Consider the following 25,319-nt stretch of genomic DNA (forward strand, 5'->3'; position numbering starts at 1 on the left):
GTTACAGGATTATGAACGAGCAGTGGAACACTAGAACTTCAAAGTACTCTGTTATGGCTTGTCTGTGATAACACTAAAATAGTTCAATTTTGCAGTTAATGTTTACAAATCTGATATTATTGTTAATGTCTTGAGGGGAATAAATTCAAATGTTATCGCATTCATGTTTTGCATACTAGGCCTATTCCCTGCCCGGTTACTCATTCCTGCCCCCCTCCTCGGCCGACGAAAATTTCTGGGGTGAACAATGACAACGATCATCACCGAGTCTTGAAAGAGGACTAGAATTTAGGCAAGCTTCTATTTGGGCTGATAGGTTTGTTAATTCCACGAAGGTGAGAACTGTGTTTCCCATGTTTCTTCACAGATGATACTTAAAACTCTTTACCACAGCTTCCCAGGACCCTTCCAAGTGTGGTGCCAAAGGAGGAACGAAGTGCCAGTTGATTTCTTGTGTTGATGCAGCTTCGATAATACTTCTTTGTTGCCTGGGTTCCTTCAGGAAGTTCTGAAGCTCCCTCAGCTATTATAGCGCCAATAAAGTCAGTCTCGTTGCTGTAGACGTTAGGATAAACTCGGCGTGTTGCAAAACGGCGAAGTACTACCATGAAGGCACTTTTTGATAAGCTGGACAAGACTTCAAGATTGACAGCTCTGATTAGAAAGCAAGTTAAGACTGCTATATAGGCTTTATTTGTTTATTCCTTCGAGTACCAAATTTTATTAAGAATGGGCCAGCATAGTCTACCCCTACGTTCAAAAATGGTCTGGAGGTTGTTAGTTTGTGAGATTTTCCATTCAGTAGATATTACCTTCATTTTTAAGCCAATGTGCAGTACTGTCCTTACGGCAGTGTTGCACGTGGCCCACCGGAGTACTGCTGTCTATTTATGTTCTTGAAATCTGTGCCTGAACAGTACCGCCGTCTATCCACGTTTCATGTTGATTATTTGAAATTATTTCCAGACATCATACTGGCGGCTTTTTAGAACAATGTTGGGGGGTATTTGACATGTTGAACTAACTTTATTCCGTGTTTTATCACACCTCATATGTCCTGTAATGAAGTTCTGTCCCAGCATCTGTAGTCACGTAACCTAACTGCTTACGCGATTGTGCTGCGAATTAAGACCGAAAACTGTTTTCTTATTGTTTCCTGCGAGTGCATCACATAACTATTCCTTGACAATACACATTTTTCTTTTCCGTCATCTCTGGTTTCCGTAGAAACGAACACTCTCTGATAGTAAAGAAATACACATGGTAATGGTGGGATCGAGTCGAAGATGCGGGCTTGCTCCGCAAGATATAAGTAATCTTTTGACTAACGAGGAGTCTGACAATGAAATTGATATTTATAATGTATATAATTCCCATTTATTTTGGAAAGACCTCCTGTATTTACAGGCTGCCGCTAAGAACAAGGTAAAACATATCAAATTTTCTGTACTTATCTATTAAAGAAAATTCAAAATTAGCTGTAGAGGTGGTGTCTCAGGATCTTGATGGAGCCTCGGAGGACAAGGGGCGTGATTTCGGGGATGAGCTTCATTGGGAGTTCGAAGCACTTCCATGTGGCGACGAAGTGACTAGGCATGGTACCGCGAGCTCCGACCATTATCCCTATTATTTCGATTTCCTGAAGGTGGCATTTAGATTTGTAGTAAGGGATAGTGGGTTTGTATTTGTCAATCTTTTCTAGATTGACCTCCTCTGGCTGACCGCTGCGGTGCACGAATCTGACAGTCGGATCTAACACGAATCCTTGAGAGCTGTCGTCTTTAAAGGCTATGATGTCAATTCTCTGTGAACTACCATTTATGGCCAGTCCGTGTACCTCCTCATGTATAATGAATCCCTTCTTTCTCAGTTCTTCGGCAATGAAGGATCTGATCTGGTGGTGCCGCATGTTTCTTCGGAGCCAGGACATGCCCAAGAGTTTCTTTCTCTTCGTTACAATGCCGACAGGTGTTGTCCAGGGATCTGCGTGGAACTGAGCGACCGCAGAAACATTAGCAGTCATCTTTATAGCCTCTCTCCACTCGTTACAAGACAGTCCGGTATGATCTCACACCCAAGAGTTTGCTGATGTATACTCTTGAACTCCGAGTCCTTTATGCGGTAGTGAATACCAGGAGGTGAATTCACATTCTCGTAGCTCTTGACGGACCTTCTTAGTATCGTATAGGCCGTTCTTGGCGGTTATTTTCTGGGTATCAGCGTTTGTTAGTTGTAGGCATTCTATACATTTCCGACTCTCCGCTTGAGAATCCCTCAAAGCAACACCAAGTGGATGTTTAGTCTTCAGCAACATATTGCCGGCATTAATGCATTGTAGGTAAACTTAACACGAGGTTTTAAAAAGAGCGAGTCCTTTGTATTTCTTTTCGGTGTACAGCATGCCATCTGGGGTATCCGTCGGCCACTGCAATAGCTCCTTTGTTGCACTTTTAATCATTTTATTGCTATCGGATAAAAATTTCTGTGCAATTTTCTTGAAACTGCATGTCAGGAAAGGGTACCATCAGGGTAGGCCAGACTGAGGAATTTAGAACTATGAGTTTTTGGTCTTCCTTAAGCAGTGGTGGCGATGTTAGAAGTTGGAGCTTATTGTGAAGGTCTTTCATTACAGCAGCCTTGTCGAACACTAGACTATCCCTGAAGGTAGTTCCAAGTTAACGAATTAGTAAACCGTCTCCAATTAAGTCAATGGTACAGGCTTCCTCCACGGATAGCGACCCTTGCTTCAACTCCCCTTGGATTACACATATCCCTGTGCACTTCTGTGGATTGCTTCGAACCCCCTGCGGGCTAGTCGAGTAAGATCTAAGGCGGCTTCTTTGTTCTTCCCGATGAGGACGGTGTCGTCGGCAAAGCCCATTACAAGTCATTACTTTCATTTTTGATCCGTATTGAAAATAGCAATCTCACTTAACTTACAAAAGGTATACATTTATTATTCAACCTATAGGTTGTAAATTAAGTGAAAGCCCATTACAGTTATAGAGGGTAGTTCGGGTGACAGATGCCCCGTAATGCCGCGAGAGACTATCTTCGCTTAGCTCGTCTAAGATATGAACTACGGCTAGGTTATAGAGGGCTGGTGATAATGGAGATCCCTGCATCACACCTCTCTTCATGAGGATAGGTTTAGTTCTACCCTTCTGCGTTTTGATTTGAGTGACGTTCCCGGTCTGAAGGTTGGAAATTACGTCCCTGAGTTTTGAAGGTATTCCTTCGGACTGTGAAGTTTTTAGAAGGTGGCTGTGACCAACATTGTCAAATGCCTTTCGAATGTCCAAGAAAATTACTCTGATGTCCTCTTTCCTGTTTAGCAGATTTTAACAATGTGCCAAGAATGGAAGTATTTATAATGGTGCCTAGAGTCTAACAGAATCCTTGCTGGTGTTCATTAAAGTGGATGTACTCACGTAGGCGACTGTCAACTACTATTTCTATTACTCTTCTAATGACTGAACAGATAGTGATGGGTCGCAAGCTCGACACAGCCTTCGGATCGCCTTTCTTATATAGCAGGGATGGCGAACCTTTTCCAACTAGTGTGCCATTTTAGGTCTGGATTATTATTTTAAACTGTCTACTGTGCCACTTGTTATTTTCATTTGCAACGGATACAACCCCCTCCCCCACTCACTATCGACACCACCGACTTCTATCCCTAATTCCAAATTATGTTTCATAATATGTTATTACATATATATATATTGCAAAATACCAAATACATGTAATTGCATGTTCCATGGTCGTATTTTGCGAATACTGAAAAAATACATAGTAGTTTTGTTATTTATGTTAGGTTCATAACTTGTCTTCACAACGTTCATTGTAGAAAATAGCTGCTTGCAGACAAAGTAAGTAGCGCTGTAGCAAGTTTCTTCATGGCCGAAAACTTTTGTGGGAGACTGTTCCACTGTTCAAGTATTAAGTTCTCCGGCTTCTGGAGAGAGTATTCACCTTCAACAGCACACTCGATTTTCACTAATGCTTCATCATGTTGTACGACCTTTTTCACCCAAACATTCTTTCTTAAAATTTAGTCAACTCCATTTCTAGACTGTAAATATCTAATCACTCAAAAAAAAAAAAAGAAGATTAATTTGTGCAATATGAGGTTTTGAAATAAAGTGCGATAATTTCTCCAAATCTCGAAATTGGGATAATTTCTTGGCAACTATTTGTCTTACAAAATTCACAACAATAAACAGTTACTCACTAGGAATAATTACGCGATGCTGGCAACCAAAAACAAAACAAACTTAACTAATTCACTGATATGGCTGAGCGAATGGCTCGTCGGCTGCATCTGACATTTATTTCACTTGACTTCCGAACCTATCAGTGTTGTAGTGTTGCAATACTGCACGTTCGAATGGAACTAGAATTTAGATTTTCGGTATTTATTTCTTAAACGTGAAACTTTATGACTATACGATGCACGAGAGATGTAGTCTATAGTACATAATGTACATACAAATTTTAATATGTGCATGTGGTGTGCCACCGACACCGTGTTCACGTGTCACCTAATGACACGCGTCGCATAGGTTCGCCATCCCTGTTATATAGCAACATTGTCTGTGCTTTCCGCAGACATACGGGAATTTCGCCAGTTTGTAGCATTCTGGTTGCTATTTTTGCGATGATAGCCTGTACGTCGTCGTCTTTAAGGGCTCTCGTCAAAATGCAATATGTGCCCTGTGCAGTATCCACTGCGATATGATGGACGGCACCAGTAATTTCCTCCTTTGACACGGCGGGAATGAACGTTTCTTTCATTTCCACACGCTCCGCTCCAGTCATTTTTGAAGGGTAAGTTTCCCTTTCATGTAAATTTTCATCAGAAAATGTATAGGAAAAGGAGCTATGGATGTTTCCAAGGTCGATTTTACACACCTCGGACGTGTTTTCCAACACCCGCCTCACTGCCTTCCGTTTCCGATTGTAGAATTGGTAGTGGGTCAGTTCACAGTTATATTTGTTTCGCCTTTTTTTGCGGGCACGTCTGCGCGCTGTGGATTGGACAAGTGACTGTGGTGTTTTTCATTAAGAGCTAGGCGGCCTATCTTCCTAGCCTCATAAAATTTGATTACTGGGCATTTGGGGCCAGGCAGAAGGTTAATCGATGTGAAGAGGAATGATATAAAATCTTGAACCAATTTATCACAGCCATGACCGTTGTTGAATTGTTCAAATTTTGATTTCCAAGCGTGAATTTCTTTTTTGTACTTTAGAGATGAATTCCCTGACATACCCCCCATCATCGCTAGGATTGAGATCTTCACTAAGGACTGGATCAGATGCATATGTTTGAGATACTTTGGCTGTGTGATTCTGAAGCAATCTTTCGCGATGTTGGCCGGGATGAGAAAGACTAATATGGATGGATACGCCCCTCTCACCACGAAAATACTGGCTACAGTATTGACATTTGACTTCCCGAGGCTCTTGTGAATTGTTTTCGTACGAATTTGCATTCGCGGTTTCCTGGGTATCAAGGCGTTCGTTACGTGTTAATATTGAATGTTCTTCGGTTGTTCAGAAACGATGTGCGTGTTTGATGTCACGCTGTGATTGGGATGTGCACACCTTAAGTGTAGCCTACAGAAATTCCTCTCATCATTTCCCCCTTCATATGTATTATTTACATCTCCGCATTTATCTGGTTCTTGTAAATGGAGCGATGATAAAGATGAGTCGACATCTTCCAACCCTACATTTGGGTCAAGTGTAGGAGTCAAAAAGTTCGTATTTACAAATGATTCACGATATTCTTCTGGATGGGGTTTGATAATATGAATTTTAAGTCCTTTGTAATGTTTACCACAATACTGACAAGGAATTTTCTGGTCTTTGTAACTGTCACAAGTAATATGAGTCATATTGATGGTTATATATAAAGGATAACTCAGGATGAAATTAAAGGTCTGGGAACTAATGATGTGTCAACGAGCATTGTGAGTGATGAGGGGTTATGTGCTGCTTTATGGTTATTTGTCATTTATAATATCAAATATTCGTTCCTAAGCTCATTGGAGTCGATACAAAATGAAGGAATACCTAAAAAATGTATATATAATTTCTGTACTGATCTTATGTTGAATGTTACTTCTGTTCTAGCAGCTACTGACGAAAAATATAGAAATATAAACTTTCGCACCAGATAATTCTTCCGTATCGATCTATATCTAGCTGAGCTTTATCACTCCATGAAAAAATGGGATACGCAAAAATATATACAAGATTTAAAAAAAACTGTCAAAAACATATCAGATACTGTGTAGAGATGAGAAGAATGCATGAATGAGGAATGTGGTCTGCAAGCACGAACTTCCCGTTCTGCCTGGAGAGATCGGCTCTTATCTGCTCTTATCTCCTACACGAAAACATTGACTCACACTTTGCAGTTTGCTGGATTACAACTGACAAGAGCGAAGAGCTGCCAGTACAAGATAATATAAAGTCGCCTGGGTAGTAGCGGAGTTGCTATGGTGACCACTGCGTCACTGGCTCTACTGGTGAAAACCCCTTCACCCCGTTCCTCACCTGGCATGTGCATTCTTCTGATCTCCCAACAATATAAGGCTTTTCAGGCATTTGCTCTATTAACCAGCATTTCGTCTTAGGTCTGACACTAGACCTCATTAGAGTGGGATGTGTCAGACCCTACCCACCGATACTGGGGTGTATGCAGGTGAACTTATCAGAAGCCCTTATAAGAGGCACGGTCTGATAACAGCATATGGGAGATAAATCTCCACAATGGAATTATTGCCCGCTGAGCAATTCCGAATGGAAAATTCTAAATTCCCATGGAGGTTAATAGAGCAAACGTCTGAAAAGCCTTACATCTGATGTTTTTGACATTTTTGACATGCTCTATTGGTGAAAAATATCCAATTCCCTCCATGGGAATTTAGAATTTTCCATTCGGAATTGCTCGGTGGGCAATAATTCGATTGTGGAGATTTATCTCCCGTATGCAGTTATCAGACTGCGCCTCTTATAAGGGCTTCCGATAAGTTCACCTGCATACACCCCAGCGTCAGTGGGTGGGGTCTGACACATCCCACTCTGATGAGTCTTGTGTCAGACCTAAGACAAAACGCTGGTTAATAGAGCAAATGCCTGAAAAGCCTTACATCTGATATGTTTTTGACATTTTTGACATGTTCTATTGGTGAAAAATATCTAATTCCCTCCATGGGAATTTAGAATTTTCCATTAACAAAAAACTGTCGAATCGAGAAATCTTGAATATAAAATTGTGATGTAAATTTCCGTTTCACGATAAGAAAAATGTAGATAACACTCACAAACTTTCTTCAGATGACTGGCACGCCTTACATGACAAAATATTTAAAAAATAACCAACTTTAATCTTAGGAAGCATCATCACTTTCCATCTGGTCAGTTCCAAAGCCTACTGAATATTTGTATTGTGTCTGATGAGAGTGAAATAGGTAATTCCTTGGAAAACGGCAACACGGAAATTGAGGATGAAGTGCAGCCCGCTGTCGCAAAGAAGGCTAAGATGTCAGCTGGTCAAACCGAAGGAAGAAAGAGTTCTGTAGGCAGGTTTCTTTCTATGCTTTCTGCTCATTTTGATCTATCAAATTCAGGTGTTAGTGATAATATTCATTTGAATGATAATGATTCACGACTTGAAGTACTGATTTTCGAAGAAATTGTTGATCATAATATTACGAACTTGATAATGTCAGATATGAACTAGTACTACTTATTTGTTATGGAAAATACGGGCATAAAGGAAAATTCACAGTTATGTAAGTGGCAAGGCATAACCATGGAGACTCATTACGTTTTCCTGGCAACTCTTCTGTTGATGGGCCATGTGAAGAAAAACAGGATGAAAGACTACTGGTCAACAAATAAATTGATAGAAACTCTGATGTTTGTTAAAGTGATCTCTCAACAATTTCACCCTCATTCTAAGAGTGCTTCACTTTTCTGACAACCAACAGGTGACAAGACTGAGCCTATAATAAACCATTTCAGAGAGAAATTCTGATTTATAGGCCTATTCAATCCCCTCCAAAATTTCTGTATACGAGAGCCTAGTTGCTTGGAAAGATCGCCTAAAATGGAAACAATACATTTCTCAAAGCTACACAGGTCTGGTACAAATGTGTTTATCGGATACCCTGCACTGTGTTGACATTCTGCTGTTTTTTTTTTTTTGTTTTTTTTTTTCCTGTTGATGTACAATTTCAGCTGGGGCAACAGTGGGGAATGTTATCACACCAGCAGTTCGAGCAGTCCTGTGGCTTAACCCAATAGTAAGATGTGTGGAGCAGGAGTGGTGCGAAGGTGGAGTGTACCTCACATTGAAATTTGTAGTAAGCAATGTTTGTTTTGGAATTCCCAGAAGAATTCATATATTTAAATTATTATTGTCCTTGTTTATGGTCAAGCATAATGTTTAAAGGGATGTAATTCATAGAGTAGAAATATACTGTGAAATCTGTGCAGGTGAATTGAAATTGGGCAGCGGTACATCCCAGTACAGTTCGGGATATCATAAAATATTGGTTAAGCTCATCTCTATTTGCACGGCTTTACTTCTAACTTAACAAATGACAGGAGCGAAGCAAACAGCTGCGTCCTGCGAGCGTCAGAAAACAAAAGATTGTCCAACCAGAGATAAACACCAACTATATATAGAACAGGTAGGTAAAAGTTTGTTCTTTAGATCACAATTTTGACATCAGCAAGTGTAAAACAGGAAATAATATTCAAGCCGAATACGAAAGCCTCGTGTAAATGACAGTTCCTACCAATATTACGATTTCTTGAGAGATAATTTTCTTGTGAGCTTTGCCATGGATGATTTTGTACACTCAGATTTTATACTAGGGAGCTCAGGTATCAAGAAAAGATTTGTGTGCTGTATGGGTTAAGCCGAACGCTGTTAGTTCCCTGACGTAATCAATATAGTCCACTAGGAAATGAATTTCAGCTCAAAAAGACCATGAAGAGCCAACATAAATCCCTACTGAAGGTGTGAGTTGTAAAGACTGATCTTTTTGTAAGCAATTGTGAATTGGTATTGTGACTGACAATCATTGATGACGAGTGTGTATGACTGTAATGCAAATATTTTTGTTATTTTCCGTGGCTTATTGTGAGAAGTGAATGCATAATGATTTGGTGCATTAAAGACTGCGTACGAGCTACTTATAAACACAAGTTTTCGTAAGTTTATCGCTCTTTTAACTGAATTAAGTACTTTCATATTTTGATGTGAAGGTACATGCACTACAGTGATGGAAAACCTTTCTCCCACCGTAATCATATGCCATTATGAGCCATTGTGCTGATGTAAATAAATTGTTCTCGTAAATAAAGTGAAAATCGATAGTCACAGTTATAGTTTGAAATCATCCCGTGTAGATTGGTTGGTGTTTCATGACCAGCCATACAGCTTCTCAATAGTATTGCATAGTAGTATTGCGTAATTCATATGCCGTTATGAGCCATTGTTGATTAAAATAAAGTGAAACTCTACAGTGACGGTTATTTTGAAATCACGGCTTACAAGATCTGCCTAAGGTGTTGTGTGTTAGTAATAATTTGGGCGAATTACAGTGTTCGTGATTAACCGTGTTAGTGAGGTTGTGAAAAAAAAGGTACCGCGATGCAGCGAATTTTCCTATAACATAAAAGCTACCAAAACACCATGCCTGACATAACGTCACAAACCACTAAGGAATTCAAAGAGAAAACTGATCAGTGCGACATGTGGAGAAAAGCTTACCAACGAAGACAGTGCTATAGAATGTGATATGTGCAACAAATGAACACCCACATCTTGCACAAAGCTCACAAAAAGGGGAACTAGCGCAGGTCTCCCGGAAAGATTGCAAATTGACATGGTTATGTGAGGTTTGCAAACCGTGACTAGATGCTCCAAGGAGGGGAAATCTATGAAATGATGAAGATACTAACCTTCTTGGAGAACAAATTGAAGGGAAAGGTCAGAACAAATAGAGAATATTCTACCTAAAGTGGAAAAATACCTTCCTAGACCGACAGTCATTAAACGGAAGGCGCTACTCCCCCACGCAACTGGAACGGAGACAACATCTAACAATATCAAGACGGTAATCAATAGGAAACTACCGGAATGACGCTGACTCAAAACCTAATCGGAACACAGAGCATACGGCATATGAACGATTCTGGGATAAAGGACAAGGCCACACAGAATTAAGATACCGGTACAACAACCTTTGGCGACCAGCTGATAGAAGAGCGCACATTGGATAAGGTAGAAAGACGAAGGCACAGGAAGAGCAACACCACTATAATGGGCACAAGAGAGATAGAAGGAGCACACCTGAGGTAGGTGACCGAGCAGCATACCTGCATGTAGGTCCTCTACACCACTCAACAGATAAGGAAGGTATAATATCGTACCTAAAGGAGAATGGCACAGTGGAAGGAAGGATCGAGTGTGACAAGCTCACTACACGGGGCAATAAGAAGGCATTAAAAGTAGGAATACCATTTGAGATGTTGGATGCAGTCAGCCAACCACAGAACTGGCCGAAAGCAGTAACAGTGAGAAGGTTCGTTCATCCCTTTCGAAGGAACACACAAGACAGTTCACGACTCCACCACTGTAACGGACTACGAGAGAAGAGTGATAAGAATTTTACACCATACAAGGAGCACCGACGCAAAACCTCGAATATAGAAGGACTAAAGAACGCTTATAGCTCAGTAAGTCAAGATCGACTGAATACCTATGATATCGTAGTATTATTAAAAACCTTTTTAACAGAGGAATGGACTCCACCAGATCAGTATGTGGTCCATGTACTAGCAATACAGGGGTCGAAAGGGCACCCAAAAGTAGGTAGGCTATTTCATGTTTAACCCTTACCACTCGTCTGTCAGGTGAGGCCCGATATTACGATATTGATGTTCCGGTCGCATGTCAGGGGAGACCCGACATGACATTTTATCGCCCACCGCTCGTCTGCCGTCTCTTATTAAAGTTAAAAACTTTTATTTTATAACCACCTATTCAATACAAAGATAATGCACTCAATTATTTATAAAATAATCATGAGGTACATTGGTTAATAGGACATGTTTCGTTCGTCTTTGCGAATATCATCAGCTATAAATAACAAAGCCTAAGGTCAGGGCCCTGAGTTTATTTAAATGGTTAAAAATGTCGTTATATTAAAAGTATGGTAAAATTGTGATAAAAGTAGTTGTATAGTATTAAAATTAGACTGTAACATAGTATAACGATTAGCATCAAGAATTTTTCATAAAGTACAATGAATATTGATAATCTGAAAAGTAAAAACAATCATAAGGGTTATCAAATTAGAAAAGATGTAATAGTAGACATTAAAAAGACTTCGATGTTTGAAGCGTGGATTAATTGTAGAGTTGTTGGGTATAAACTTGAAGTTTGAAATCTGAAAAGAAAAAAAAATGGAAGAGGGGAGTAGTGTTTAAAACGAGAATAAAAAGGGGGATGGAAATAGTAAAAGGGGAAAGCTTACCCATTAGACTGGTGAAGATATTTGCTAGCGGTAACAGCGTGAATAGGACAAGGCAGGCCACTTGTTATTGCCTCTAGTGAATTGTGTTGGGTTGAGACAGATAATATTGTAGGCACTAAAGTATGTCCATATGTGACGCGTGGATAATGTTGAAAGCATGAACTTTAAATTATTTAAAACTGAAAAGAAGAAGAAAAAAGGAGGAATTGAGGCCATGTTAAGACGAAAATTAAAAGGGGAAGAAAGAGAAAATTGAAAAATAGTAGAATAGATTATCAGGCAATGAAGACAAAACTCATTCTAGATATTTTTTTTTTTTTGCTAGGGGCTTTACGTCGCACCGACACAGATAGGTCTTATGGCGACGATTGGATAGGAAAGGCCTAGGAGTTGGAAGGAAGCGGCCGTGGCCTTAATTAAGGTACAGCCCCAGCATTTGCCTGGTGTGAAAATGGGAAACCACGGAAAACCATCTTCAGGGCTGCCGATAGTGGGATTCGAACCTACTATCTCCCGGATGCAAGCTCACAGCCGCACGCCTCTACGCGCACGGCCAACTCGCCCGGTCTAGATATTTTATAAATAATTGAGTGCATTATCTTTGTATTGAATAGGTGGTTATAAAATAAAAGTTTTTTTAAAGCCTAAAAAAAAAAAGTTTTTAACTTTAATACATTATCTTCAATACGGTCTAATTATGAGATTTATCACATGCCGTCTCTTAGCCGATAAAATACACGATGATATACTGTACTACCATCTTTTGGTTCCGCGTGGAACTTTGTAGAATCCAGATACTATTTGACAGTCAGTCAAAAATCTGTTATTTAGATGACAGTGCAGCCGTCAGCTGTCTACTCATGCACACGATAGCTTGAGCGATAGTAAACAAACATGGTCGCCATGTGCTCTTCCAGTCATATATATGTCAGGCAACACACAAAACCACAGTAATTTCGCACCTCTGCTCCTAATGAATATATCTAATAGCATTTCACGATGCCTAAAAGTGAACTGACGATGGTCGGTTTGTGTACCGTAACCCAACATGTACCTGATGCTGACGGCTGGCACAATTATAAATCAACAGAACCAGATTTCAAGAAATCACTATTTACAGTAGTTTCAGCCTACGAACTACTGTGAGGTATGAAACCAGAGGCTGAATAGAGTTTTTCAATTGCTTTTTAGCGATAATTTGTACACTGAAATTATTAACGAAACCAATCGGTATGCGATAACAATAATAATAATAATAAAAATGCAAAATAATTTGTCTTAAATTCCACAATTTTCTTTTATTTGCTCCAGTATAGCTTGCTGTAAATGTATACAGCCTAACTACATCATTTAAAAGCAAGTGCTATATCCAAAATCGTGAGAGATGAGTACAGGTCATATATGATAAAAATTTACATTTAAAATTCAAGTAGTAGAGACAACACAGAGAACTTTAATTCGAGGGGTAAGGGTTAATAAGTTCATGTCTATCACCTTTTGATCGCCATAAGACCTATCTGTGTCTGCGCGACGTAAAGCCCCTAGCAAAAAAAATCACCTTTTGAACAGATTCTTAAAAATGAGAATGTTTTAGCTGTAAAAACTACAATGTGCACCATAATGGGTGTATACTTCCCACCAGACACCCATGGAAGTATCATAATAGAGGAATGTAGCACAGCCTTCAGAAACAAACAAGAATAAGCTCTTCATAATAATTGGTGATATGAACTGTAGAATAGATTATCAGGCAATGAAGACAAAACTCATTCTAGATTTCCTATAAACAGAGGGTTTGAACCGTCTTAATGATCCAGAGAAGAAAACATACTTCTCACATAACAGGAGCAGCACGATAGACCTCGTCTTCTCAAACATAAAGGAACTCAACCTCAAGAAACAGATTGTTCTCAAAGACGTAATTGTCAGGAAGCACTTACCAGTAGAGACGACCATCATAGGCAGAGGATGCGTTGGGGTTTTACACTCACGACAAGAGATGAATTTGAGGATGATTGATAACGTCCTAGCTGAGGAATTAACGAGAACACCGGATCTCAGAGAGGATATGTTTGGGAAATCTGAATGAAGCAGTACATATCATAGAAAATATGCTGGATAACTCAAAGGTAACAGAATGATCAAAGAGCTAAACCACGGTTCAATGCTGCTTGCTACTAGGCAAGGAGGAATGCATTAGGTGCTCTATATAAAGTGACCACATTTCAAACAGAAACAAACGTACAAACATAATCAACACTAAGGAGACTTTACAAGAAGGTGATTAAAAAAGCCAAGGAAGCATTCCAGCATATAACCGAAGTTAAATTGATAGAAAGAGCAGAACAAAATCCCTACAGGGTTCTGCAACCAAGGCAACCAAAATTCCCAAGGCCCATGACAATGGAAACGTGGACATCACATTTCAGTAAGGTACTACAGGCCAAGGACTCCAGACCATCCAAGAAGAACGACAATAACATTACCATTACCTGGCTGTTCACAGAAGACGAGGTAGAGGAGGCAATCTGGAAAAGTAAAGACCACAAGGCTTGTGGTCCAGGTAACTTATTCAATGAACACTTGAAACAGAGCATTACAGAGCTCAAAGCAGCATGGACGTCTGTCATGAATCAATGCCTCATAAGAGGATGCATTCCAGACAGACGTAGATACGCCACACTAAAGGTACTATACAAGGGGAAAGGAAATCTTGAGAACCCACATGCTTACAGGGGTGTTGATTTAGAATGCATTCCATTTAAAATACTAAGCTCCTTGAGAAAAGACTAACAGAACTTGTGGACCACGTAATACCGGAAGAGCAATTTGGGTTTCGAAGGAGAAGATCTAGCCTACTCTACACGCTGGTCAGTGCTTACAAAATGACATACTAAAAACAACAAGGAGACAGAAGCAGAAAATACAGGTTCCTTTCATCGACTTCTCAAAGGCCTCTAAATTGATCAACAGAACATTACTGAAAGAAAAACTCGAGCCGCTTATTGGAAGTGATAATGCCCTATTTGTTCCGATACGAAATATACTTGCAGAGAACTATGTACAAATTGATGACAACTTGATAACGTCCTGGTATAATTTTTCCTTCCGCAGCCCAGAGTTTTTAACATTATAAGGAAGCGAAAAATATAGCAAATCGTACTTGGAATACCTTTTAGAGAAGAGATGTGTTCATTGCGATGTCTAGAAACCAACTAACCCGCCTCCCGAAGTACATTTACTTTCATAAACTAATAAGAGCAGCACGCGCCATCGGCCATGTCTAAAGTAACTACTTGCAATCTCATTGGTCAACGTGAACAGAATGTGACATCATTGCTATCAATGCTGATAAATACACTGCGTTACCAAACCCAGCTGAATAAAAGCACAAAGAAAAAACACCATGTAAAGGAAACAATGTGAAATACACAGAAGCAGTAATTTAATACTTACGTTAAATGGTCTTGTTCAGGTTCTAATCCTAACCGTCCGCACGTCCAGACTAATCGTGTTTTGACACGAAACAAGAGGCCTAAGGCCACTTTGCGGCCCCAGACCAACCGTGTTTCGACACGAAACCAGAGGACTAGGGCCGCTTCGTGGCTTCTAACGAAACTAGGGCCGCTTCTAACCATCCAGACCAATGGTCTTGACCACGGCAAGAATCCTAACCGTCCAGACCAATCGTCTTGTCCACGGCAAGAATCCTAACCGTCCAGACCAATCGTCTTGTCCACGGCAAGAATCCTAACCGTCCATACCAATTGTCTTGTCCACGGCAAGGATCCTAACCATCCAGACCAATCATGTTTCCTCACGAAACTAGAGGCCTAGGGCCGCTTCGCGGCTTCTAACCGTACAGACCAGTGGTCTTGTCCAGATCCTATCGTAACCGTTCGCACGGCAAGAACCAATCCAGACCAAAGGTCTAACCAATGTAACAATCACCACAACCATCGAAGTACCACTCATTAGTTCCTAAGTAGAGAGGTTGGCAGCGCTGAGCGCCTCTTGACAACATCCTTCCCGAGCATGTAAACAAATGACAGCCGTTCCGTGCGCAGCTGAATGTAGCGAGTGCTGGCCTGCGGAAGGTAAAATTAAAATGAGCTCAAAGCAGCGTGGACATCCGCCATGAATCAATGCCTCATAAGAGGATCCATTCCGGACAGATAGAGATACGCCACACAAAGTACTATACAAGGGGAAAGGAAATCATGAGAACCCACATGCTTACAGGGGTGTTGCTTTAGAATGCATTCCATTTGAAATACTAAGCTCCTTGAAAAAAGACTAACAGAACTTGTGGACTGTGTGATACCGGAAGAGCAATTCTGGTTTCGAAGGAGAAGATCTAGCCTACTCTACACGCCGTTCAGTGCTTACAAAATGACATACTAGAAACAACAGGGAGACAGAAGCAGAAACTACAGGTTGCTTTCTAAAGGCCTCTAACTTGGTCAACAGAACATTACTGATAGAAAAACTCGAGCCGCTTATTGGAAGTGATAATGCCCTATTTGTTCTGATACGAAATATACTTGCAGAGAATTACATACAAATTGATGACAACTTGACAACGTTCTTTCCGATAGATCAAACAACAGGACTGCTACAGGGGGATCCGTTGAGCCCAATCCTGTTCAACAGTGACCATGGACGCAATCAGGAGAGTAGGTGCGGAGAATGTAAAACTTTATGTCTATGCGGATGATATGGCAATTGCGTCTTCGTCCAGTGATGATCTACAAACAGCTTTTGATGGATTAGTGGAATGGGCAGGTAGAAACGATTTACAGCTGAATGCAAGTAAAACTTGCTGACGAGGAGGGAAATTTACATTAAAAAACACTATTATAAATCTGCGGAATCTATCAGTGGATATAGCGATGAAGGTCTTTAAAGTGAAGATCTCACCAATATTGAGTTACGGTCTACATCTAATATGGGACCCTCTTACCAAGAGTAATTTAAGAGATTTAGAGAAGACTAAAGCCGTTTATCTAAATAAAGTTCTAAGTATATCGAAATTTACTCCCTGACGATTAGCATACGAACTAGTAAGACAAAGGTTCTTCATACATAGAGGACCTGCAAGAGTGAATGCTACTATATTCTACACCTGCCTACAACAGTGTTCTACAAGAACTTCGGGTCCGGTACACAAGCGGGCTATCTCCAGTTCGGGTCTCAGAAATTTTTTAACCTAAAGGGCGAATAGCAAAAATTCGGACTTAGTTTTCGGATATTAATTCCCTGTCTCTCTCTTACACCCTGTGACGTCAAGTATGACATCACCCCTCCGTCACCAAGTAAACATGGTCTCCATGTGCTCTACCAGTCCTATATAGTGCCTTCTTCAGTGTTCTATATGGCAGGTAATAATAAAAAACCTAGTATTTTCGCACCTCTACTTCTTCCTTGTACCCTAATGAACATATTTAACAGCATATGACGGCGCCTACGAGTGAACTAGCGATAGCCGGCTTGTGTACCGTAACCAGAACTTCATTCAAAGGAAAAGGAAATATGGAGCATGTTTTATACCACAGATGCCATGATGACTCAAGATTGAAGACAATCAAATTATGAGCTACGACATGTCAACATGATTTGCGGTACATGGCTACCACCACGGAATATGCGACAATACGAAACATCATAATCCGCAGGAGGATTGTATGTGTCGGCTGTGCAAGAATAATTACGATCGCTATGAAAACGATGACAGCACCTTACACTGGTAACGGCCACTACATGCATGTCGAAAACTGGTACATAAGCCCAGATCTTTTTGAGTATCTACACAAGAAACATCTCATATTCCCAAGAAAAACAAGTTGGTTGTCTTGGTTTCAAGCATGCACCACAATGGAAAAGTAAATCATGAAAGTGGAAAACCAGAAAAGAATGAGTTTTATAATGTATCAAAGGGAGGCATTTTATTGTTTTAATGCTTGCTGGACATTCCATGCATTAAAAGTCGCGTCATCTTCAAGGCTTCTAATGTAGCTTAGGAGTTTAACTGAATCGCCGCAGTTACAAAAAAGCGTTGGAATGGGGCTCGTACAAAACATCAAAATAAGAGCAGAGTGTAAGAACTTGCCAAGAGAGCTTCGTCACACCGTGTGTACTCTGGCCACCAGGCCAAGTGACAGGCGACCCAGTCCCAGATGAGGGCAGAACGTAAAGTAAAAGATGCTCTTTGTGCCCTCGTTCGCAAGACAGAAAGACCCCATAGGGGCCTACGTGTGATAAGTGTAGTAGGAGTAAGGCACATTCTCGCACCATATTCACATTTGAGGACTGTTCTGAAAAGCAGTAAATTGTGCTGCTTGTGAAGCAAGTGAAGATATGGACTGGAAGTGTGTCTAAAACATGCCTGCCATTTTTTGCGCCACTCAATATTTATGTCATTACTACTCATTTACTGCAAATTTGGTGTATTTACTCCAGTAATTGTGTACAGTTTCACTGTCATTACAGATACTCTGGGTTCGGGGCAGATGAATGTAGGGATGATCTTATTTCGAAAAATGTACATCTTGTTTCAAAATTACATGACGGTTCAAAAAATATAGCCTATTATTTTTGCTGTCTGTTCATAATCATGAATGTGCAGAGTGTTATAGTCAGTTTCAGCCTATAATAACTACGTACACTGTCACAAAAGTAATTGTGTTGCCAAAAAGACACTACTATTTATATATTAATGAACTGGACACTAGTATTTGAGGGTTAAAATGGTTTAAGGCCACCTGCAAGCACTCTGCAAGTCTGTCCAAAATTCGACCATAACTACCAAGAGATAGAAAATCTACCAAAACTGTATGGGAATGCGCAACAGCATAGAATAAATCCTAAGATCTGCTATCAAATGATACGATGCGAAGCCTGAATCGTTATGATAATGTAAAAGTACCCACCCACAAGAAATCACAACCACAGAACATGGCTAAATACAAATGGAAGTAGCCCTTTATTTCTCAGAAAATTTATCTCCTATTGAACTAAGAAGAGTAGAACAACTTTTAGGCTACGCACTTGATGTTAGCACACCAACATAACCTCCAACAAAACAAACATGATCTGGATCAGATACGAAATCTCAAATATATTCCAATGATGCGCCTGATCTTCATCCCTGAAGAGTAACGAAAATGGCATCAAAAACGATCACTTACCGAACTATTCCAAAGTTAACGTGTCTTGCACAGGTATAAGAGTATAGAAACAGTAATCTCTGCACGCACGTCTAGTCGAATTGGAATACTAAACGAAGAAAAACGATGATGATATTTTGAAATCTAAATTTGCATGGTCTTAGTACATAATTGGTATGTGCTCAAAATCATCGTATTTACAAACCCTGACCGATATAATTAAAGAAAATGCATTTATTAATGTCGCTAAGTCAACGACTTCGACCGTTAACAACACCACTGCGAATCCATTCCAACTCGCACATTTGAAGCTCGTCCCTCTTACAGCAGTTGAGCAGTGAAGTGAACGGGGCAAATTGATTGGTCGTTTCCCAACGTCCTTTGGTTGTGGACCACCACGTGACCAAATTTTCATGCAATCACCAGATAGACGTAGACGAGTATTATTTAAATCAACATATGTGTTGTCAAATTCATATTCGTATCCTCTTTGTCATATTCTGTGAAACTTATGACCTAAAAGTATTTTCAACCAAAATTCGTATACAATCGTTGAAGGTAAGCATGAGTGTTTCTCTTTACATTGTTAGTAAGAAAATGAATTAATATAATTTGTACCTTATATATATTAATACTTAAAAAGTGTGGTTGTGATGTTTTCATTGCAATAATCTCGTGGCAAAATTCCTTCGTGTAGTAATTTAGGCAATCGATTCAATCTGTTCTGCTTGGCATACTTTTTCATTTATAACTCATATATCGGGAATTTGCTTAAGACTAGGCCTATTGTTTACAAATGGTACCCTAGAGAGAGAGAATTCACAAGGGATAGTTGCCCTAGAACAAGGGGTACCGTACGGTAACTGCATCAGATAGGTAATAATTTTCGTACTATTCATCTTAGGATAAAATAGGCTTATATGTTTTTTTATTTTGAAATTCCGCTGTTGTCCCAGCTATCCCCGATAGGGAAAACTTTATTTTCCTTTACATACCGAATACCGTATCAGTGGTGATTTACCATTGACAACGAATCACGTAAAACATCTAAAATATCTTAGAGAAGAAATTAGCTAAGTGAAATAACATTTCCTTCCCTATTACTTGGCGTCAGAGAATACTAACTTTTCTTATTAATATTTCAGTTTCGTTCATTTATCGAAGTGAAATAAGTCTTCCTCTTCTCATTCTTCCTGGCCTTTTCCCAATTATCTGGGGTAGGCATTAATGGGGATTTGGCCTAATTTTGCGGCCGGATGTCTTTCGTGATGCCAACCCTATATAGACGGTTGTATGCCTATTCACTGTTGCATATTTTTGTGGTTAGTTGTAGTATGACTTGTTGCATGTAAACGAAGATGTGTATTAAGTCTACCACAAATACCCAGTCCCTGTGTCAGAGAAATGAACTGTATGCAGTTAACTCTGGTTTCTTTGAACCAAACCAGTACGCTGACCTTTCAGCTAAGCCAGTCTCTCAAAGTGAGATACTGGATTTCTATAAATTTTGTATTAAGTAGTAAACGGTCAGAATAATATTTTTTAAACCGATGATTGTTTAAACAGATGTTCTTCTTTTCTTCATGGAGCCTCTAAATATTACTTCCTAATTAGCGTCAACCTCTAAAATCTTTTGCTACCCTGTTTTTCCTTCATTCCCACCTAGATATACCTGCTCCCTTCACAAAGCTGCAGGTTGTTCTTATTGGGGCTTCTTAGTTTTTTTCTTTCTTCACCTGGTGGTCCTAGAGCGGAGAGTCTGATTCTGTCTAGCGCCTTGCATTCGAAAAGTATGTGTTCACCTGATTCCTCTGCTTAATTGCATTTCCTACATATGTTGTCTCTTATTACTCCAATTCTATGTAGGTGTTTTTTTCAGATGGCAGTGTCCTGTCAACAGTCCTACTACCCATCTTATATTTTATCTGCTGAGTTTCAACAGTTCTCTAGTATGCTTCTTGTTTGGTCCTTTTATCAGTTCCCTTGCAAACCTGCATCCTGGAGTATTTTTCCACTTTACCATTTGTTTCTTTTGTACCCATTTTCCTATGTAGTGTCGGGCTTTTTTATTGGAAATCCCGCATACAGGTTCTGGGCCTACAAAATGTGTTTCTGTCCTTTTCCTGGCCAGTTCATCTGCCTTTTCATGTCCTTCTATATCTGCATGCCCTGGTACCCATATTATTTTGACAATGTTGTACATTAGAGCTTCAGGAGAAGTGAGTGGCAATACCAGGCAATTCTGGATATTATCTGGACTGCTTCTAGTGCCTTAATGGCTGCTTGGCTGTCTGCAAAAATGAAAATGTTCTTACTCCTATAGTTCATTTTCAGATTTTCTTCAAGACTCATTTCAGCCTGAAAGACTGTAGACGGTCTGCCCAGGCTCATCTGGATTGAGGTCTTCCCTCGTTGATCCCTCCTCCTGTGCCATCCACAGTCTTTGAGCCATCATTCCACCACACTATATAATAATAAGTGAATTGCGCACAAATATGCAAAGAGTTTAATAGTTAATTGTCTTTACTGTATTCGTTGATTGATCTTGGTTCTTTTTTTGCACTTAAGTATGTGGTAGCGATCACACACTTCCTCACATAGAGAGCACACAAACTCGTCGTTCACCTCATGGAATCGCTTAGTCGCACATAGCTTATGGTGGAAGCCATGGACTGCCATCCTTGTAACTACATGTCACTCTTTGTAGTTCGCTTCTGTCCATTTTCACTCCAGCATGGCGTCGGTGGCATAGAATTTGAGCTTGATTTGGGCTCCTTTCATTCTTCTCTCTTCAATTATCTTTGCGCTTTGTCTTGTGAATGGCAGAACTAGATTGATTCTTAGATCCTCGATATAGAATGGTTCTTTACAAAGTTCGTACACTAACCTGGACTTTGTGTTCGTAGGCACACCTAATACTCGCTTTAGAAATCTGGGCTTTTAGTGTCTCTAGAGCCCTAAGGTCAGCCACAGATAACTTTTCCCAAATAATTTCAATGCCATAAGTGGCAGCATGAAATAACTCTAGTGCTGTTTTTAAAGACATTTTTTGGAGGTCTTTAATTCCATATATCACTTTGATGGCTTTATGTACATTCTGTAGGAGTTGATTGTCGTTTGTAAGATTATTCCGAGGTATTTGAAGGAATTCGTTATGTTTAGGTCTCTGTTGTGAAATTTAATTTTGTCCTTTGTTGCAGCTCTTTCTCCTTTTCTGAAGATCATCATTACTGTCTTAGATTCGTTTATCTGCAGATCATTTTCTTCTGCCCTTGTGGCCAGCTTGTTCACTGCTTCCTGAAGGTCTTCCAAGTTGGATGACCCAATTACCATGTCGTCAGCATATATGTGTTGTGATACTGTTTCACTGAATTCTACTATTTTCGATATGTCTGCAGTTGTAATGTTGAATAGTATTGGACTAATTGGGTCACCCTGCATTACTCCATTGGTCTGGTAAATATCTTGGGGAAGAGAGATGCCATCACTTATATTAACTATGTTGTATTCTACGATGTTCTTCAGAAGGACTGTAATGCTACTTTTTTGTTTAGGGCGTCGAAGGCTTTTGTGTAGTCGATGGATACACTATATAATATCTTCTTTTTCAGTATTCCACTTGTTGATATCCCAGTCTTCTTCTTCTTCTTTTTTTTAATTTTATAAATCTGGGTCTCAAAGGGTTTTTCATAGTTGTACTTTGGTATAATATGATCAGAGGGCATGTGTAGAACTTCCTCTGTTATTACTCTGTTAATTTTACAGTGTCCTAGATTGGGTCGTTGTGCGTTCCAGCACTCAGATTGTGCCAATCTATATGAACTCATTGTAGCCTGTCCTTTTATGAAATTGCATAGTAATGCAAGGTCTAGTAAAGTATTCAAGGCTTCTGTCGGCGTAGTTCTCATAGCCCCAGTTATGGCTATATATAATAGGAAAAGCACCCGAAAGGGCATATACAATATGATTACATCAAATTTGAAATTATTCTTTGCTAATTTGCGTGATGCTTTTGGTCCTTTTTGAACATAACGCAATATGGTATTTTTCGCAGCACTTTCCACAGAGCGAACATATGCAATTCCCATTTGGTAGGTGGAATTTCTTATTGGTACATAACTTGTGGTGGAAGCCATGAATGGCTAGTCTTGTGATTGTGTGTCTTTGTTCTCCGTTAGCGTTTGTCCATGATCTGTCTTGCATTGCATCGGAACTGTAAAATTCCAAGTCGATGTCCATTTGTTTCCTTTGTCTAGCAGCTAGAAGTGCCCGGTAAGCATCAGTAGATGGCAGGCTTAGCTTATACCTGATATCCTCTATGAAGGTCTCTTGCTAATTCATAGGCAAGTCTCGATGGTGCATACTTCCCTATTCGCAGGCAGTGCTTTATGAATCTTGCTTTCACGTTTTCAATTCTCTCGAGATTCTTGTACATTAGATTTTCCCATATTAGTTCTGTGCCATATGTTATTATTGGTGTTATTGTGGCGTCGAAAAGAGTCATAGCTGTATTCAGCGATAAGCGATGAAGGTTCTTAAGTCCACATATGTATTTAATAGCCGTTGTTGTCCTTTCTTCCACATGGTAGCTGAATGATCGACCCGTTGTCTGCAGGGTGATGCCTAGGTATTTAAATTTATTAACCACTTCCATCTCTTTGTTGTTCAATAAGAGCGTGTCCTTTGGTGATGCTGTTCCCCCTTTCCTGAATGTCATCTGCGCTGATTTCTTCATGTTTATCTCAAAACCATTCTCCAGTGCCCATTTTGCCAGGGCGTTTAATGTCGTCTGTAATTCCTCTTTGTTGGGGCCTGCTATGACCATATCGTCGGCGTACATCAGGAGGGTCGTCTCCATTGTATTTCGAAGGATATTGATGTTCGCAGTGGCTATGTTGAACACTGTTGGGCTAATGGGGCCCCCTTGTAGTACACCATTTGTCTGACTGATTTTCTTAGATGTTGTTATTCCATCATCTACTACAATGTCATTGTATGTCAAGATGTCTTCTATTATTTTACTAATGTAGTGTGTCTTTCCAATCATGTCTTCGATGTTTTGTAGTACCGGTAGTTGTTTTCTGTCTATGAGATCGAAAGCCTTTTTATAATCAATGAAGACTGCGTAGTATTTTCCCTTGGGCATTCTTAGTGCTGATTCTATTTCGTCCAGAAGAAATTTTACAGCTTGTGTTGTGTTTCTACCCTTCCTGTACCCGAATTGGCATTCTGGTATTTTTGGGTCTACTTCCTGTTCAAGTTTCCTCATTAGTATTTTAGTATAGATTTTGAAGGTGTTATTCTCCAGTGCTATTCCTCTGTATGAATTTGTGTCTTTTGTTTCCCCTTTACCTTTGTATAGCATTTTAATCTTCGCAGTTCTCCAGCTTTCCGGTATTGTCCCTGATTGCAGGCATTTGTTGAAGAGGTTGGTCCATAAAGGAAGTAGTGTTTCCAATGAGTCTTTTAAGATTTCCATGCAAATATTATCTGGCCCAGGGACTTTCTTACTTTTCGCTTTAGTGATGACGTCTGTGATCTCTTCTGGTGTTATCGGTGGTGGATTTTGAGTCCGTTCCTCAGTTATGCTTCTGCACACAGATACATTAATGTCCTGTTGATTTAGTATTTTCTTGAAGTGTTCTTCCCATTCTTTCATCGGTATAACTGTGGCTTGTGTTACATTTCGTTTCCTCAGGGCAATGAACGGGTCTTTCTTTGCTGCTTCTGCGATTCTATTCGCTTCCTCTTCCATGAATGCAGTTTTCGTTTCCTTCAAAAGTTGCTTGTAATTTCTCCTCTTAGTTGCATAGGTTTTAAGATCTTCATCTCTTCCTGTCGTTTTGGCTACGTGTAACGCTTCTAGTGTTTCTGTACGCATTTTGTAACATTTTTCATTAAACCAGGGCTGAGCTCTACGTTGTCTTGGTGGAATAAGAGCTTGTTGAAGTATGTTATTTATTAGTTCTAATGCTCCAGTTGTGTTGCCCTCATCTATGAACTGCACTGAAGTTTCTATTTGCGTCTCGTTTTGTATCAATCTTTCTTGATGGTCTGTCGTTGGTGGTCTTAGTAAAGTATTTTGTCTGCATATTTTCTATTTCAAATGTAGTTTCAATGGGGATATGTTTTCTGATTGGTGCTGCATAAACCTTCTTGGGCCAGATTTCGGACATATTTTCCTCTATAAAATACTAAGTCAATTGAACTGCGTGCCGTTGTGTGCGAAGTATGTTTTGAGTTCTGGGTCGTTTACGAGTTTGAAGCCTTCCTCGCTGAGTGTTTCCAGGATCAGTTCGGTCTTGTTACTGATTTTATCTATTCTGCAGTTAAGATCTCCTGCTAAAAGGACTGACTCATCATGTTTCACCTCCGTCAATGCTTTCATTAGATGTTCTATTGCATCTTCCGTTGTCCAGTGTGGGGCCATGTACAGGCCTACGGTTGTGAGAAGTGTTGTTCTTGTAATTAGCAAATTGTCTCCTTTCGTGGTGCTGGTTATGTTTCCAATAGTCGGTTTGAAGAAGCATGAAACACCTTCCTCCGGCCTGCCGTCGGTAGACTTTGCGAATGAATGTGTACTGTAAAA

At 39.9% G+C, this 25,319-nt stretch overlaps 2 protein-coding genes across 5 annotated transcripts in view; one reads left to right on the top strand and one right to left on the bottom strand.

The window, feature by feature from the left end:
* LOC136864916 (aurora kinase C) overlaps positions 1-19,050 on the bottom strand; it is a 261,391-nt gene extending 242,341 nt beyond the window's left edge. The window contains exons 1-2 of one of the 3 annotated variants that reach the window (XM_067142331.2): positions 18,936-19,050; positions 18,752-18,839 (exon numbers count right to left, since the gene is read on the bottom strand). The gene's annotated coding sequence lies outside the window, so the exon portion shown is untranslated. Of the gene's footprint in view, positions 1-15,020; positions 15,585-18,751; positions 18,840-18,935 lie in introns of those variants that run through there. The other 2 variants (XM_067142335.2, XM_067142343.2) reach the window with 2 other exon arrangements.
* Positions 19,051-19,165: 115 nt separating this feature from the next.
* The window catches only part of LOC136886855 (rho guanine nucleotide exchange factor 39), a 393,358-nt gene continuing 387,204 nt past the window's right edge, over positions 19,166-25,319 (top strand). For both annotated transcript variants that reach the window (XM_067159719.2, XM_067159708.2), the window contains exon 1: positions 19,166-19,288. The gene's annotated coding sequence lies outside the window, so the exon portion shown is untranslated. The remainder of the gene's footprint in view (positions 19,289-25,319) is intronic.

The sequence above is a fragment of the Anabrus simplex genome, chromosome 1, assembly GCF_040414725.1.
Source record: "Anabrus simplex isolate iqAnaSimp1 chromosome 1, ASM4041472v1, whole genome shotgun sequence".
In the NCBI taxonomy this organism is placed as follows: Eukaryota; Metazoa; Arthropoda; class Insecta; order Orthoptera; family Tettigoniidae; genus Anabrus; species Anabrus simplex.